Source organism: Myodes glareolus, chromosome 1 (genome assembly GCF_982192425.1).
Source record: "Myodes glareolus chromosome 1, mMyoGla1.1, whole genome shotgun sequence".
In the NCBI taxonomy this organism is placed as follows: domain Eukaryota; kingdom Metazoa; phylum Chordata; class Mammalia; order Rodentia; family Cricetidae; genus Myodes; species Myodes glareolus.
This window is the reverse complement of record NC_142026.1, coordinates 108444469-108463509: the sequence shown is the minus strand read 5'-3', so window position 1 is coordinate 108463509 and position 19041 is coordinate 108444469. Positions and strand designations below refer to the sequence as shown.

Here is a 19041-nt window from a genome sequence, read left to right as displayed (position 1 = left end):
TATCTATCAGGTCAGTCCTGAAATCATACATGAATGTGACATTATACAGACTGAACATGCTATATTTAGACATATACATGTATGTATACACACACACACTATATATATATATATATATGCATGTATTAACAGCAAACAAAGAGGCCTTGAATTGAGTGGGGAGGATATGAAAGGTCTTGAAGGGAAGAAAGGGAAAAGAGAAATATTGTTACTAAACTATAATTTCAAAAAGACAAAAGTTTATTTTAATAAAATAAATTTAATAAAAATATTACTGCTTGAGTTGTTAATTTGAGTTTTATCAAATGATTGAATGAATTTTATACATGGATTAGGATATAATTTCCAACAATTTCTGCAATAGTCCTCAGCATACTTTTGCTATTTGCTATGTATATGAAGTGACTGTTTCAATAATGATTATAAAATCAAAATATCCATGAACACTCATGCTGTGCATTTCCCAGTGTCAAATATTCAGCCAATATTTAATTCCATCTCTGAAACTGAGCCAGCATATCTTCCCACTGGTGTGCAAATTCTATTTCTTTAATAACTGCAAAGAATTGTTTGAAAATCAACTTCATTTTTATTATTAAATGTTGATTTTCATATCTATTTTATATACCTATATATAGAGTGGCATAAAACTACCTTAGGTGGAAAGGGGGGGTAGGGAAAAGAGTGTAGAAGCCTCATCTCTTTTGACACCCTCCAGAGCAGAGGTGAGCCAATGGGGGCTCGGTGATGAGGTGATGATGGTGATCCTCAAAGGAGGATGCTCAATTTATGCTTTAACACAATTCTTTAGTGGAATTTGGATGATATTTTTTTTAATGTGAAGTAGGTAGTATAAAAGATTTTCGAAGTAACTGAGGTGTCCATAAATACGTCTCTTCTGCGGTTGTTCTTAGCCAGAAGGCAGAGGAGAAGCAACGTCCCTCTCCAAGTAGCCTGACTTTTAACTATAAAGTGTTGTGTTGCTAGCACAAAATGAAGGAAAACAGTTTTCCTACGGTATGAGATCATCCCCTTAATTGTCGTAGGTGCACTGTCGTCACTTCAACTCTATATACTAAGAATACAAGTAACTGTTAACACCTGTCTGGTGAAAATGGAAATGTCAAAATAATGAGACATCCACAAAGCTCCGATGTAGAATTTTTAACTTTTATTTTATTTGTATAAGGTTCATTTTAGACCAGAAAAAAGAATCACTTTAAATCTGATATTCAAATTTGAACTCATTATGGTCGCAAGTAAAACTGTTAGGGCAGATTCAAGCAAATTTCAATTCAAATTGTCCTTAACTTCAGACTAGAAAAAGTTTGAAGGAGAAAAACAATCTGAGGAGAAAACTGAGAGAAAATACCAAAGATATAAGTAGACGTAAAAAAAGGGGGAACAAAACAAGACCAACTAAACAAATAAAAAAATAATGTAGTTTCATTTTCAGTATATAACAAGGACCCAAAACTATTGATTATATTTAGCCTAACTTTGATAATATTTGTCCATTGTAGAAAACTGAGATAGGTACTGTTGCTCACAATATTGTTTTTAAAGCTGGTTTCATAAACATCTTGGTATAAATAATTTTAGTTATTTTTTTTCTGTTTTATCTGTAAAGCACCTGTTCAATGTTAAGCATAGAGGTTAAAGTAACAAACCTCAGGGGAGAGTTGGGAAGGGTCTGCTCTGAGACACCATTATGTGGCTCATTCCTCTTTTTTTGGACTTGAAGCAATCATACTGACTTTGACTTTGACTTTGCGCTTTTTTTTTCATTTTTGAATCAGGATCTTCATTTTATTTTTATATTTTGATTTTTTTTACTTTCTTTTCAAGACAGAGTTTCACTAGGCAGCTAGCTCTGATTATCCTAGAACTCCCTATGTAGACCAGGCTGGACTTGGACTCACAGAGATCCACCTGGATCTGTCTACCAAGAGTTGGGATTAAAGGCATGTACCACTATGCTTGGCTTAATTTATTGGACATTATAAGATAATCCAGGTCACTATCCCTTATCTCGGATTCTAGCTTTGATGGTGAGCGTGGGGTGACTTTGCATTTGGGAAGAGTTGACTAGGACTTACAGGTCTATCATCACTAATCTAAACTATAGAAAACTGCAAATGTGGAACTTTGGGAGCACATGCCTTTCAGATTTGGGGTATTTGATTTAGGTGTGTTCAACCTATTCTTTTGGCCTAATATATAGATTATTTCTAGTTCTCTTAACAACATGCAAGATAGGTACTGTTTTGTTTCCCAAAGGAGGGACTGGTGGATATTCAAAGAGTTCAGATGTTTTGCTCTTAAGTCCTGCATCTAGAAAGCTGTAGAGTTACTGGGCTCTATTAACTCTTCCCCTTTCTATCCATTCACTAAAGAGAGCTCATTCCCCTTTGGCGTTGTACTGAGTGAACTTGGATGAAGGTGTTCTGCTGTGGTAGAAGCCTGGATGTTGGATGGAGGGGCATTCTTGTGGTGTGGGGGTTGGAGAAAGGGGGAAGTTGTTAGTGGGGAGAAGAATTGTACATACAGAGCCCTGGAGGTCCATGGGTTGCACAGTTCTCTTGAGCTAGAGTGGGGTGTTTATGAACAAAGAGGGAGATAAACACGAGCCAATGGGTAAGGGAAGTTGGGCCAGCTCATGGGGTCTGGAAGATCAGACTGGAGAGCATACGGACTCCGGGAACCAGGCTGCTCCTATACTGCTCTTATGGTGTAGAGACTTAAAAAGATTGTGAAGACAATGAAATGGACTGAGTTCACAGCCTGGTTCATCTGCTGAATTTTGTGCTGAACATGTGGATAAGCTGAACTGATGGTGGAAGACACTGCGTTTGTACTGAATGCGGTGTTCATGTAGTGACAATCTTCATTAGCAAAGAGGTCACTTTGAGGTAGATTACAACAAAAGGAGACGGCATCTCGCAACATGGTTTGGCTTCGGAAATAGACCTTTCTGTGTCTTTAGAATGGGGGCATTGGCTATAAATGCAAACAGATTAGCCTGTTGCATGATAATTCTAGGGAGTGCAGGCAGTGGCCAGTGAACCTTAAGTGGCTGTGGTATCTCTAGTTTGTACATTGACTTGCATTACCAAGGGTGTTTATGATATGGAGGGAGAAGATATTTGAGGACTATTGTTAGTCTTTCTTCACTCTCCATTTTTACTGTGTATGTATGTGTTGTCTCTATCTATCTATCTATCTATCTATCTATCTATCTATCTATCTATCTATCTATCTACCTATCTATCTATCTACAGGATCTCTCAATATAGTCCAAGCAGTCTAACCCAGTCTCAATCACTGTGTTCTTTTTTTCAGCCTCCCAAATGCTGGGATTGCAGCCAATTTTATTCCTTTTGGTAGGTGATGAACAAGGTGTCATCACGGCTGCTTCTTCTTTCTTTCCCACTGTCCCACGGTTTCATCACCGTTTCCTTCCTTCCTCCTTTCAGTTCTTTTGTCACAGCATGTATTTGAATGACCATTACCCTCCATTTCTTGGCCAAGAGCCCAGTGGGCATTACTAGACTCCTAACTGCCAGGAGCCTGCTGGGAACCCATGAAGTTCTTGTCAGTTTCTTTTGCCCTCCTTGTACCTACTGCCGTTGCTTGGCAGATCTCGAGCTGACCATAGCCAGGACCCCCACAGACAACTGCAGTCTTGGTAAATGTTTTCTTGAGGAACTCAATATGGATGAGGGAATGAATCCCTTCATAAAGGACTTCCCGTCGAGTGCCTGGAAACCAAATATATTATTTTTCCTTTCCTATAATCTGATTAATACTTGCCTTAATATTCTATGTCTTAATTTATTTTTTTTAAAAAAAGTCTAAGTGTTTTGTGCAAAAAGCATTTGTTAAAGACTAAGTAGTAGATTGTCATGCATGTCTCTAATCCCAGCACTTGGGAAGGTAAGTCAGAGGGATGGCTAGAAGTTTGGGGTTTGACTGTACTGTATAATGAGGAGCAGGTCAGTCAGGTATATACAGCAAAACCACACCTCAAGAAAACAGACAACAACCCCAGGAAACTTTTGACTTCTGGGACAAACACTGGTTATAATTTAATGCTGTCAGTTCATGAGAAATGTGAAGACATGCCACTGCTTTGAATCTTCACTCGGTATTTGAAATGTTGAGTAGTTGTTCTTCCAGGGGATGGGTGCTTCTTTTTGTCTTTAAGAAAGAGTGGGGAGATGACATTTTTAATGAGAAAATGAGGAAATATTAGATTTATGGCTAGTGAGTTGACCCAGGAGGTAGGTGCTTGCTGCCAACTCTGACAACCCATGTTGAATCCCAAGAACCTGCAAGGCGGAAAGGGATAAGTCTACAGCATGTTGTCCTCTCACTTCCACATGTGTGCTGTGCCATCTTTGTCCTCTCCTACAAAATAAATAAAATAACATTGAAAGTAAGTTGTATATACCTCCATATTGGGAAGTTTAGATGCTAATTGGTTTCCCCATTCTATGCAAGAGTTTGGATTTATTTTTGCTCAGAAGGACTTTTTGTTGAACAACTATTTGATGCCCAATAAACTTTTATTTTGGACTTAAAAGGAGGAGGGCAAAATATTGACAAAGAGTAGGAAATGGGCTTCGGAGAGGCAGAGGAACAAATTGCGGTCCCTGTCAGCAAGACGGATGATCTCATTTAGAGGATGAGGTCCACACACATGAAATTAGTGAGCATGGCGGGGTTATTTAGAACTACATCATTTGTTTTCCATCTCTGGTCTGTATTCTCAAATGAGTTGGTGTCTGTCTACATATGGGCATATATGGTCAGGGTCGAAGTCAGTTACCGTAGGATGCGCTGTAAGAGGATCAGCTAGGAAAGTGGGGAAGGAGGCCCTGGAGTTGGCCTGGAAGGATTTCGAGCATGGTGGTTCAGGGTGGAACACAACAGCAGTGGGAGGGCCAGGGACATTGTTGGGGTGGGAGCTCGTGGATGCTCCATCATGGGGTCTAGTGAGGAATTTTTTTTATTTTTATTGTTCTAATGGTGTGCTCTGACACTTACCGTTCTTTTGGTATATCCTCTGAGTACCCATTCCGGGTTAGGAAGATCTTCCCCTCCGAGCTGCCCTGAGAGGGAACACATCTTCTTTTGACAGAGAAGATGACTAGTGTCACAGGCCTCAGTGCCATGAGCCGAGTCATCTGCCCATCCTCCTCTCCTTTGGGCTCCCGAACCATCCTCGGGCGTGACTCGGAGTGGGCCAATCTGGGAGCTACCCCGTAAGCTGGTAGAAAAACTGTCTTCCGTTCGGACAGAATTAAGCTTCAGGAACTCAGTAAAAACCGGACAGAAATAGCCAGATAGCCTTGTTTGAGCACTGTCCTTGGTGGCCAGGAGCAGAATGCTTGTCTACGTGATCTTCCTCAAGCTCCATCTCATCACTGAACGGGGGTGCCATTGCTGGTTCCAGCTAGCAGAGAGCACGTACCACTGGGTCAAGGCCCCATAGATAGCCGACAGCTAGGAAGTGGCCCAGGTGTTTCTGCCACAGACACGGACCTACATCTCATAGGCTTGGCCTTTCCTGCTGAGGAAAGTGGGCCAGAATGTTGGCACCCTGCCTGTATGTTGACGTGTTTTACGATGCAAAGGTTCTTCTGAAAATACGGGCTGACGTTAAGGTTTGGACCTGACAAGAGTAGCTCATCATTGTTTAGGAGGTGAAATTCAAGGGCAGCGTTTCTGACTCTTTGTTCATTTTGCTTTGGTGCCTTCGGTGCCTACTGGAAAACGAAGACTATAGACCCGATTCCCAACCCAGATGACGGACCAATGAGAAACGATAGCAGTGGAAAGTGATGAACTCACATTCCAAACACTTGCCAATTGCTCTGCCAGGACTTCTGTGCGTCATACCATCATTTCAAGATGCCGGACGTTTACTGAAAGAGCCTGCTCTGGAGGTAGCTGCATAGCTAACCTTGCCCCTCCCACCTCCATTCAAATTTATCCATGTATCATCTTGCCTGCTCAGGAGGCGTTCAGCTCTGTGGTAATTCCACCCCATTCTCTTAGCCCATATCGTTTATTTTCAGGGAACTTTTTCTACCTGGCAAGTCATAAATCCTTCTGTTTTCTCTCTCCTTGTCATTCTGTTTCACCAGAGCAGAGACTTCTGTTCACAGTCGAATCCCAGCATTTTGGATGCATTTGTTCTTCGGCGAATGCCCAGCTGATCATTTTGAATAAATGGAGGCACACGAGGAAACCGAGGCACAGCATTTTAGATAATTTGCCTGTGGCCTCATGAAAAAAAGAAGATGAAATTACGTTTTAGATTTCCACTTTATATAATAGGTCTTATGATTACATCCTGTCTCCACCATTCTCCTCTTCACGAATGTTCCTCTGAGAAATGTCTGTTTTCTATAATTTTTGTAAGACGTGTATCTTGGGATTTGGGGATAAAGGTAAAAAAAATCCAAAGTAAGCAGTCCATTTTTTCCCTTTTACAAATGAGAATTTCACCACGATCCATGCAATGTGGATAACGCCATCCAAGTCATGCCATTTATGGTGGGGGAGGGGCCAGACTCGAGTCTCACGCAGTCGGCCCGGCAGCAGTCGCCTCATTCTTGCCGTTGCAAACCCTATTTTAAAAGCTGCAGAGCCTAGCTTACTGGTGAAGGCTTTGAAATAGCGGAGCTGTACTTTGAAATCATGGTATGAATCTGCTTGAACAGAGGCTGCCCTTCAGCTTTCCAGAGGGCCTGGCAGCACAGAATGAAGCGGGGCTGGGGCAAGCTGGCCAGTACATCCCCTGTATAGAGAGACTAGCCCACCAACACCTGCTGTTGCTCCCAGAAGTGGGTTACAAGGGAAGAGGATGGGGCAAACCAATAAAAACAAATGAACAAAAACCATTGTTTGTTCTTGTCAAATAAAACCCTCTGTCTTCCTTCCTTCCTTCCTTTCTTCCTTCCTTCCTTCCTCCTTCCTTCCTTTTTTTCAAAGATGGTACTAAGTAGGTGGGGCTGGGTTGGAGAATAAAGCAGTATCCTTGGTTACTTGTTCTTTGGACTCACCCAAGCTTCAGCAGGCTGGGTTGTCAAAGTTCACAAAGGGAAAATAATGCCCAATAAAAGAGTATTTATTGCCCATCTTTATGACGCTGGCGATAAAGGCGAAGAGTGATGTGTTTTCTCGACCCTAATGCCATCTCTCCTGATGCATGGTACTTGGTCATGCCACTTTCTTTCTCTCTGGGAGTCAGCATCGAAGAGGATTGGCATGGATATGAACCGCCTGGGTGCCCCTGAGAGCCTTACCCAAGTTCTCTGCTGCCAACTGCACAGTGGATTTGGGGCTCAGGGCTGCACTCTGAGGCCAAGGCAGGAAAGGATGCTGAGGATTTGATGCAAGATTCTAATCTGTTTTGTTACCTTAATTTCTTTAAACAATTGCTGTCAGAGATGAGAGCAGCTGTGTACTTTGGACACATGGGTAACTAAAGTACATTTGCTGTACACTCCCTAAAGCCAGCTCTAAAGTTGTTGTATGAGCAGACTGGTGACCTCTAGGGTCATTTTGGCTCTGTTCTCGATCATAACTTGATGTCTCTTTCTGAGGACTGTGCTAGAGCCCGTTATCCTACAGAGGTGAGGGGTGTGGGTCTGAGGCCCCTTGGCTTGGGTCGTAGTCTGCCTCTCCTAGTCACGGGATTTGTTTCTCTAAATTTCAGGTTCTCATTTTTAAAATACAAGCCCCAATGAAGAGCACCTCTTAATATTATTGTCAACACTGTCCTTTGGCAAATCACCAAGTGCTCCTTTTCTGATGTCAGAGCGAATGAGGGTGGAAATAACAAAAACTGAATTAATTAACATTTACATTTCAGATGCAGAAGGAGAGAAGGTTCCCCCTTTCCCAGAAGATTTTCAGTCATTAAGTTTCTCATTAATAACAGAGATGTGTCGAAATTAAAAACCGACAGACTTAAGCACGAGGTTGCTTACACATTCCGTTCAGCCTAGTGTGCCTCTGTGCATTGTTCATGTATTTGTCCTTTGAGGTAGGGTCCGATTACGTAGCACAGACTGGGTTCAAACTCACTATCTGAAGAAGGAAGTATGGGGGTGACAGGGGTCATGCCCCGCTCCATAATTGAATAGTTCCGGTTCACTAAGGTACAGAGCCTCATGAATCTTATATCCTGATGTTAATGAAGGGGTTAACTATAATATAGCCAGGAAGTCTCATACAGTGATATGGAAAGTAGGCATGCATGTGGAGATTTGATATCACTTAAAGGAGACCGTCTGATAGCAACTTTGCTAGATGGGGAAGTGTTTACTACACGGCAAAGACTCTTGTCGTTTTCATGGGCTAATGGCAAGGACCTCTGCCGAGGAAGAGCAAAATCTCCTCTCCAGATCCGTGCTGGACATCACTGAAGGCAAGAGTCTGAATGGACAAATTGCTTCCACTTCAGAAGGAGAGTGTGGGAGCACACTGGGTGTTTGTTTCAAAGGGCTCAGAAGTAGGCATCGTGCCCTGATGGGTCTTTCACACTGGGCCGCTGTCACTGCTGAAAGAGCGGCCTGTCCTTGCCTGCTCATTTTCATCTTCTGTCATATCTGTATTCATGTGCGTCAGTCCCCACATAAAAGAGCACAGCTTGCTATTCCTGTCTTTGCTTCTGTGACCTGCGGTTAAACCATTGAAAAACTGTATTTTAAGGCTTTTACATGGAGTGGTAATTTATGCATGGTGGTTTTTAATCATTTGGCTTCCAGCGAGTAGCATTCAGAGGCTCTCACGCCTCAGGGAGCAGCAACTTGCAAGGGCCTTGGGAGGGGCTGGGTTTCAAGGGCTTTCATTGCACCGTGTGTGTGTGTGTGTGTGTGTGTGTGTGTGTGTGTGTGTGTGTGTGTGTGTTGGCAACACCAAGCAACTGTAACAGTGTCACCTGGGAAACAGAGGACATAGTCAACTGCTTGGGGGACTTGAAACCTACTCTAAACACCTCCTGAATTCTGAAGAGGACATCAAGAACATTCTTTACCCTGGTGAGCTGAGGGGCTGAGGAGTCTGGGGTGGTCTGAGAGTAGAGAATGGAGCAATTGCTGCAGACATGCTCCATGTTATCCTCGGAGGAGTGTTTGGAGTAGAATTGACTCCTACCTCACAGCCATCTTGGAGCGTAGGTAGTCATAGTTGGGAAAAGAGACTATTTTGTTCTTAAGGTTCTCATTATCCAGCTGAGTAGTGACATCCTGCCTGAGGCGAGGCAGCACTTGGAGAAGCTAACCTGAAATCTAGACCTTTAACTGTCTCCCTTCTTTGGCAATGACCTTTTAAAAATCTTCTTATTTAAAGAAAAACAGCACTATATATTAACAAAATCAGGACGTGGGGTAGGGTAGACCAGTAGACGGAATAAGCAATGTCATGCATAAATGTATAATCTTTCCAAAGAACCATTCTTAATAATTTTATATTGATCATCTGGATTTTTGTTTTGTTTTGTTTTGTTTTCTAGCACCCTTGAATCTTAAATAAGTTTAACTTAATCATAAGTAAGGGTATTGTTCAATTGTTTTTTGTGGTAGTTAATATTGAACCCATGGCTTCCTACATGTTAAGTGAGTACTCCAACACTGATGAGACCATGGCTTTCTACATACTAAGCGAGAACTCCAGCTTTGAGCTTTACCCCTGCTACCCAAACTTCCTGCCATCATTTCTTAACTCAAATGTTGCCCCAGGTTGCACTTGCAATTTACTCTCTGGTCAACGCCAAAGTCAAACTTGCAATCTCCCTGCTTCAGCTTTCTGAGAAGCAGGCCTCACAGGCCGTTGGCACCATGACTGGCTAGTAGACACTCTTCACAGCTTTAATGTAGACTCACTACACTTTTCGTGCCTTTCGTCTTGTTTGTATTTATTTAGTGTACTTAGCGAGTGAGCTGCTGTTTAACTTGATGTTTTATTTCCATTCCACACATGCAACCTCTCCCACACCACATAGATTCTTTTATCCTGTATAAACTTGTTTTCTGTGGTTAAGCTTCTTTTCAGGCCCGTGGTTTTAACCCTCATGTATATGCTAATGATGCTAAAATTATCCTCCAGCCAGTAACTCTTTCCTCAGCCCCTGAGCTCCCTTTCCCAAAGTCTGGAGCAGTTGTTCTTGGTTGTTTGAACTCTAGAGTTACTTGATGCTAAGTTGAAGGCTGAGATGGAGCAAGTGTGAGACCAAGTCTGAGGTCCAGCTTTTCTTGGGGGGGTCTTATGCCTGGTACAGCTGGACTGTAGAGATGAGGGGAATTTCCCTCTTTGGAGGTTCATTAATGCAGTGAAAATGACCAACAATGGACTGATTAACCGAAGAAAAGGCTTAATGATGCCTTTATGAACACAGTGCCCATAGGAAAGTGAGTCCCAACAGCCTAATGAGAGCAAAAGCTCATCAGCACCTAGCATGGTGGAGCATTCCCGTAGTCTCAGTACTCACGAGGCTGAGGCACGAAGACCATTCAGTGACATGGCAAGAATGTACCTCAAAACAAACAGACAAAAGACCACGAAATATTAAACCAAACAACCCAAAGCAACAAAAGACAACAGCCTCATAGGCACTGTTCCTAGGTTAGAGGGAGATGAAGTTGTCCCTAGACATTTTACAATGGGTAAGAATGGTTTGTCAGACAGGTAAATAGGTCTACTAAGAATAAATCTCTTGATGTTCTAGGTGCTTTTTTTGTTGCTGTGGTCAAACCCCTGGTAAGAAGCAACTTCCTGGGGAAAGGGATTCTCTTGGCTCACTATTTCAGGGCAGACAGTCCACCATGGCAGCTTAGGCATGGAGAGGATAAATAACTTGGTCACAGTGCGCTTGCAGGTGAGGAGCAGAGTAGAGAACAGGAAAAGGGACCAACCTAAAAAGTTGTGATGCACACCCAGCAGTTACTTATTTAAAGGCCTCCCACCTGAAGGTCTGCCCCCTTGGCCAAGTAGTTGAACGCTTCCAGCTGGAATGTGAGGCTTCCATACCAGCCAGAGATTTTATTCTTTTGACCAAAAGGAGATGTTTTTCTGCTCTAACCTTATCCCCCTCTGTCTTTTTCTCTCAAGATAAAGTCTGTCATTGAACTCAAAGCTCACTTTTTGACTAGGCTATCTCTGTTGGCTAGCCAACAGGTTCTCAGGACCCATTGATGTATTTCCCTGAATGTTTCTTTTGGTTATAGACATGAGTGGCCATGTCTGCCTATTTTTTACATAGCTTCTGGAGACACTAACCCAGTGGTTCTCAACCTGTGGGTCACAACCCCTTTGAAGGCTGGGGAGGGGTTGTCAAAAGACCCTTTCACAGGCGTTGCCTAAAACTACCAGATAACACAGATATTTACATTACTACTCATAACAGTGCAAGATTACAGTCTTACGAAGTAACAATAAAAATAATTTTATGGTTGGGGTCACCATAAAATGAGGAGCTGTATTAAAGGGTTGCAGCATTAGGAAAGTTGAGAAACATTGCTCTCACTTGTGTCCTCCTGCCTGCAGAGCAGGTACTTTTACCCACTGAGCCATCTCCCCCGCTCTCAGTAAAGTCCTTAACAAGTGTCCTTACCAGAAGGAATGACTCCTGTGGCCTGTTTCCATAGCAGCCACTGCCTAGCATATTGTGTTGGGGTTGTACATGTCTTGCTTACTGAATATCTGGCCTATTTTGTCTAAAATGCCTCTTCATTTCATTGTTTAAGGCAATAGAGGGTAACGTAGGTTTTCAGTAGATCTTGACTCAATCGACAGCCAAACGTTCTGTGGACAAACCGCAGCTGGTTTCATATGTTGGAAGTGGAAGAAAAATCTAACAGTTGCACGCATTGGGCTGCCTGGGGAGAGCCGGTTCACCACCTCATTCTCTGTAGCTTCTCGTCAGTGTGGAAGTTACCATCTATGGCAATGGAACGCGTGAAATGTGTTGTTCCAAACTGAATTGTGCTGAAAGTAAAAATTACAAAAGAAATTTTAAGGCCTTAGAATGAAGTAATGGATTTTGTTAATTTGCATATTAATTATATGTTGTGATGATTGCACTTGGGATGTGTTGAGTTAAACTATATGGACATTTAACATGATTTTTGCCTGTTTCTACTTACTTTTTTTTTTAACGCAGCAACTAGAAAGTAATTTTGAGTTACTTATGTGCTCCCCGTTTATTTCCAGTAGCTGGCACTGGTTTCAAACATAGTTTACTCCCCTACTCACAACACATTCCCAAGTTTTCCTATCACTTCTGTTGTGCTTTCTAAGATTTGCTGGACCACTTACTTCTTAGCTGTTTGCAATCTTAGGAGTCACTGACTTAAAATCAATATATGTGAGTATACCAGCTGGGAGCCTCATGCTTCAAGTTGGGTCTCTGAGATGATTTTTCTCATTATGGTATGCTAGATGTTGTTGTTACTTGGAAACATGACACGCAATGCACGTCTTTATGCTGTGACCGAGAGAGTGATAGGAATAAGAAAATGAAGCTGGAAGGAACGACCTAGGAAGCTAAGGCAGGGGGATAAAGAATTTAAGTGCAGCCTAGGCAGCATAGTGAAACCCCGTACAGAAATAGACAAAAACTAAGGAGAAAATGAGCAGTGTTATTTAAATTTAAAACTTCATTTTTCTTTTTTTTAATTAATTAATTAATTTATTAAAAATTTCCACCTCTTCCCTGCCTCCCTTTTCCCTCCTCCTCCCCACCTGCCCCTCCCTCTCTAGTCTTAAGAGCAGTCGGGGTTCCCTGCCCCATGGGAAGTCCAAGGTCCTCCCCCCTCCATACAGGTCTATAAAGGTGAGCATCCAAACAAACCAGGCTCCCATAAAGTCAGTCCATGCAGTAGAATAAAAACCCAGTGCCATTGTCCTTGGCTTCTAAGTCAGCCTTCATTGCCCGCCACGTTCAGAGTGTCCATTTTGATCACATGCTCCATCACTCCCAGTCCAGCAGGCCTTGGTGAGCTCCCATTAGATCAGTCCCACCGTCTCAGTGGGTGGATGCACCCCTCGTGATCCTGACTTCCTAGCTCATGTTCTCCCTCCTGCTGCTCCTCATTTGGACCTTGGGAGCTAAGTCCAATGCTCCAATGTGGGTCTCTGTCTCTATCTCCATCCATGGCCAGATGAAGGTTCCCTCGTGGTCCTGACTTCCTTGCTCATGTTTTCTCTCCTTCTGCTCCTCATTTGGACCTAGGGAGTTAAGTCCAGTGCTCCAATGTGGGTCTCTGTCTCTATCTCTATCCATTGCCAGATGAAGGTTCTATGGTGATATGCAAAATATTCATCAGTATGGTTATGGGCCAAGGCCAGTTCAGGCACCCTCTCCTCTGCTGCCCAGGGAACAGAATCTCCCATTTAACTTGAAGCTAAATATTTTGGCCAGCAAGCTCCTATACTCCACGAATACTGTTTTACCGACATAGGAGATCTTGCCTGGTTTATTTACAAAGAAGTTGGGTGTTTTAACTTAGGTCCTCATGATTGTAAGCCAAGTGATTGTAGGCCCACTGAGACGTTTCTTCTGCCTGAGAAATTTTAGTGTAAGGTTACCTACCAGTCCATGCCACCAATCATATTGTCTAACCCAGGATCTTGCTTGTTCAAAAATTTCAAGGCCTGGTATATTATCATGCATATTTTCTGCTTCATCAGATTTTCAGTATTTAAAACTTAACGGATTTGACAACTTGAGATCTCTCTGTGTCTTAAATTTACAATGTCTGCGGCAGTTTTCTTATAATTTCTATAGTTATGTAGTCCTTTTCTGGCGTACCCTAAAATACGTCTCTCAATAGCAAGCCAATTAAATGAAGTTGCAGGGTTGAGAGCTGGGGTTGGTGGAGACCCAGAGATACCCTTCTCTGGGAGGGTATGTGTGTGTGTGATGACATGGTAGACCATATTAAGGTGGGACAGAGAAGGGCAGAGTTGACAGTTTCAAGTGATACCCCTTTTAGAACTGGATGTGACTTGAGGTACTGTCCTTACATTGGTAGGATAAATGCGTCTGTCAGGCCCACACAGAAAAAACAGCGGAGCTGGACACAGGCCAAGTTTTTTCATCTCCCAGTGAGAATCTTCTTTCGCAAACGTCCCTGTGGTGATAACATTAAAAAAAAAAAAATAGACTGTCTTGGGCAATTAGTATGGGCTAAGAAAGATGAGGACACTTCAGGTGTGAGAATGTGCTGGAGATAAGATGTGGGTGCAACCACTGTGATTCATGGAGCAGTGGCCCCAAGTGAGAATTAGGTGGATGCTCAGGAGGTAGCTAATAAATTCCTCTTCTCTCCGGTGCACTCCCTCGCTTACTGCAATGCACTGATTAGGGTTTAAAATGGCCCAATGAATTATGCAAAAACTGCATCTGCAGAAGGGGCCGTCTTGCAGCCTAATGCAGCGCAGATGGAAAGACCCCCTTTTAATCATTGTTCCCGCAGTACTTGGAAGCATTTTGAGGAATAAGCACTCAGAAGTAGAAGTGAATGGCCTCCACCAGCAAATGAGTTCCTTCTGCAGGGAGGAACTGAGAGGTATTTGTGATGCAGATGACTGCTCCGGGCTTGAATGTGCATCCTTATCATTCGAGATTTATAGAAGCAAAATGGAAATACTTGCTTTTAAGATGGTTTCACTAGAGAAATTGCTTCTGCCCGCCTGGCCCAACATGCATTATTATTATTATTTTCAAAAACAGTGACAATGAACATTTAAATGCCAATTCACTCCAATCAAGAAAACATGCAAATTACCTCTCTCTCTCTGATCCTTAGTTACTACTGAAGAGATGGAATTAGTTAGCATGCCCTTACTTTTATTAGCATAATATTAATGCAAATGATCACTAGGGTTTTTTTTCTTTAAAAAAAAGAACCATGAAAAGCAATTAATAACAGTGCTTATTTTCTCAATAAGGAAAAAAATAACATTTATGATTAGACCTTTAAATGTGTTATCTGTGCCAAGGACCTCCTACTTGGACCCAAAGAGGTACCCAGTTCTAAAATCAGTATCAGCTTAGCTCTTCCTCTCAGAGAACAGCAGACAGTGCAAAGGGAGCATTTCAGACCAAGACAGGTCTGCTGTTACCTATGGCAGTTCTGTAGGGGACCGCAGCCACGTGTGCCTGCCCCAGAGTTTGGGAGGCTGCTTCAGGAGGATGGAGCATTCAAAAACAGCTAGACTCCATCACAAGTCCCGGTCTCCGAATTGCAGCAACATCCACAAACTCTAAACTGTATAGGTGTGTTCTGAAGACACTGCCACCCAGAGAAGGAAAAGACTAAAGTGACTAACTCCATCAAGAACTGAGCTCAAGGAGCCCCAGCAGACAGGTTACTTTGAAGAGGACACTGACTAATTCTTTATTTGCTCAGAGGAAATGGGCTTAAGCTAAAGGGAAGTGAAGTTGAATTAAACAACAGGAAGACCTTGTTGGCTGCGGAGAGTTTTATAAAATTAGAACAAGGTATAGGAAGGGGCTGGGGTTTCCTTCTCACCTCCCCACTGTGGTACCTTTTTTCTTTTTTCTTTTTTTTTTCATGCTTTCTGGCATCTGTCTTTGCCCAGCTGCAGCACCTAGTGTCGCCAGAGTCATCTAGAACACACACTACAGCCCGTCCCCAATCCTGCCCTGCATTGTTCTTTTCCTGACCTCTTTAGACAATGCAGCCTCTGATCAGAGGTGAAATCCAGTGCCTCTTTGGACTTCGGCCCGTAGAGTGCTTTGCACCTGCACCGAGCCAGTATTTGTTGAATGAATGTCCGAGTCCCCGATTACAAGTCTGTTTATTATTAGCAAGCATGGGCCCCAGCTCTGTAGTGTCACTCGGCCAAAGCATTGAAGTGTTCTTTGTCATATTCATTACTTAAAGAGGAAATACAGGACATAGGGATTTAGCGCAGTGGTAGAGCATGTGCTTAGCATACACAAGATCAGTGGTTCTCAAACTCTTCCTAATACTACCGCCCTTTCATACAGCTCCTGGCATATGTTGTAACCCCCAACCATAAAATTATTTTCATTGCTACTTCATAACTATGGTTGTGCTACTGTTATGAATTGTACTGTAATTATCTGATATGCAGGAGGATATTTCATATGCAAATCCAAAGGGGTCGAGATCTACAGGTTGAGACCTGCTACTCTAGATTCAATCCCCAGCAAACATCCACACCCATGTACATACATAGCCCATGCAAACACAAAATAAATAAATATTAATAATCCTAATTACGATTATTTTAAAAATAGAGCTTAAATTGCAGCATTCATATTAATATTTATGAAGGAGGGGTCATGAATAAATGTAGTTGTTGCTGTTTAATGAAACTGGATTGATGAAGTGATTAGATTAAAAATGATCTTTCCTAGGTTAGGGAGATAGGTCAGTGAATAAGATGCTTTCCACACAAGTGTGAGGACCCGATTTCCAGCGCCAAGACCCAGGTAAAGATGGTGGGTTTGGTGGGGCATGCATATAATCCCAGTGCAGAGAAAGCACAGTTAGGCAGATCACTGGGGATTGTGTTAGATGAGTTGGCATATGCAAGGATGTTTAGGGCTTGAATGAAAAAAGATGAGGTGTGGTGTGGTGGAGGACATGGTTAATTGTAGATAGAAGGGAGAGCACAGCCAGAGGCATTCAAAAGAGTCTAGAATGGGCCTTATGATGGAGGAGAGGGGAGGAGGAGAGAGTGGAGACCAGGGGCTAGGTGGCCAAAAGGCAAAATAGGACAGGCAGAGCCAATTCACTTGAGTCTATAGGGAAGAACAGCTGGGAGAACAGCTGCTCAGGCATTGGCCTGCTGAGGTGGGGGTGGGGGAGTGGGAAGGGAGCTGTAATAGGTAGGAACTGAGGGATGCTGGAAGAACCTGATGGCCAAGGTCTGCTTTGAGAGTTAAATAGGCACCCCAACTTTTAGTCAGGTTTGAGAACTAACAGGCTAACAACATTTTTCATACGAAAGCCATGCCTTTTACAGACTTGGTTCAATAAACAACTAGATTCATTGATGAGGTGGAACCCCTAACAGCCTGCACTCAAACAAGTGATTAAAAAAATATAAACAAACAAAACAAAAAAACCTGAAAGACGTCTAAGTATTGGATCCATACCTTAGCACAGTGGTTCTCAACCTCTGGGTCACAAACCCTTTGGGCTTGAACGACCTTTCAGAGGAATCATTTGATAGCCTGTGTATCAGATATTTATATTACAATTCATAACAGTGGCAAGATTATAATAATGAAGTAACGATGAAATTATTTTGTGGTTGGGGTCACCACAACATAAAGTATTGTATTAAAGGGTCACAGCGTTAGGAAGGTTGAGAACTGTAGATGGAATTGTCTTTGGGCCATCAACGAACTGCCAAATAAAGACATATAGACTTATCATTAATTATGAATGCTCAGCCTTAGTTTGAGCTTGACCCAGTAGCTCTTTTAACTTAATTCAACCTGCTTATATTCTCTATATTTTACCTCACGGCTTTTTATCTACTTTAATTCTGTATGTCCTACTTTCCTGCTTTCTCCATGTCTATCTGTCTGGCACACTGACATCTCTTTTTGTTTCGTCTCTGAGCCTAATTTCTTCCTCCTACTTACTCTCCCTGCCCAGAAGTTCCACCTATATCTCTTTCCTCGCTATTGGCTGCTCAGTTTTTTATTAGACCCATCAGGTGCTTTAGGCAGGCAAGGTAAAACAGTAACATATCTTTACGTAATTAAACAAATGTCGCACATCTTTACATAGTCAAACAAATATTCCACAATAGAGAAATGCTGCTTTTGCATTCAGACAACTGAGACCTCTCTGTAGACATACCTTGGCAACATAGCAAAGGAAGTTCTTTAATTCCACCGTCTCCATTGATGTGTGTGTGTGTGTGTGTGTGTGTGTGTGTGTGTGTGTGTGTATGATTTCCTCTGCATGAATGTTGCCTTGTGTTCTAGTGGGGACTCCATACTGTTTTGAAAATGTATTCAGTCTATTCTGGTCTTTAGAAACTCTGTACTCTGTTTAATACCATATTGATGTCTTATGAACTGATGGCTGTAGGAGACAATAGATTTTTCTTCTATGTCTTTTCTGGTGAATTTGAGACATAGGTGAAATATGAGTCGTAGGAACCTTGGCCAGTGTCAAATTGGGGCCTCAGGGAGTTGGCATTTTGATAAAAAAATAAATATTTTCTTTGCAGAAATTTATCAAGAGGGGAATTTGGGCCTGGAGCAATTATAGAGAACAGGGATGAATACAAAAGACTGGAGATGGAAAACTCTGAGTGGGAAATTCTGTCCTAATCCTAAGCCACAGTTCATTTAATGGATTTTTTTTTTAAAGCTCAAGGCAGTAACTCAAATGGCATCTTTAAAAATCAAAACACTCCAAAATAATCCATTACAGAGATGCACATTAATTGGCTACTTACATGCTGAGAAGTGGTGGTAGAAAAATACTACAAACCCCCATTTCCCATAGTTAAATCATCATGTTTAATAAGAACAGAAGGCTTTTTATACGGTAAAAACACGGCAGTTCTTCATTATGTAGCCTTTACTGGGTCGGATGTGCTCTTTCTCTCTCTTCTTCCCTCCCTCGCTCCCTTCCTCGCTCCCTCCTGCCCTGCATTACCCTCATCCTCCCTGCTCCTCACACAGCAATCAGGTACACGTGTTCAGACCTCATGTGACCCATGGTTTTAGAAGCTGTGTGATAAATGGCATGGCACGCCTCTGGCCAGGAGTAACATCAATTATGCTAGAGATTTCTGTTTCATCTACCTTCAGCATTTTCTCTTCTCCCTCCTGGAGCTTTTAGGTCTTCCTGCTAGAGGAAACCCTCTCACTGCTAGAGATAGATAACTCCTCTCGACCTTCTAAAGGAAGATTACAGTCTTTTACTGAAAAATGCTTGTTTTCCTATTTCTACTTATTTTATTATTATTATTAAATGATAAAAGTAAGTCTTCACTCCTCCA

General features: G+C 42.3%; 1 protein-coding gene across 3 annotated transcripts in view; it reads left to right on the top strand.

The window, feature by feature from the left end:
• The window catches only part of Arhgap18 (Rho GTPase activating protein 18), a 147229-nt gene that overhangs the window by 41167 nt on the left and 87021 nt on the right, over positions 1–19041 (top strand). Inside the window, exon 1 of one of the 3 annotated variants that reach the window (XM_085689729.2) lies at positions 8914–9056. The exons of the other annotated variants lie outside the window; for them this stretch is intronic. The gene's annotated coding sequence lies outside the window, so the exon portion shown is untranslated. Of the gene's footprint in view, positions 1–8913; positions 9057–19041 lie in introns of those variants that run through there. 3 annotated transcript variants of the gene reach the window in all.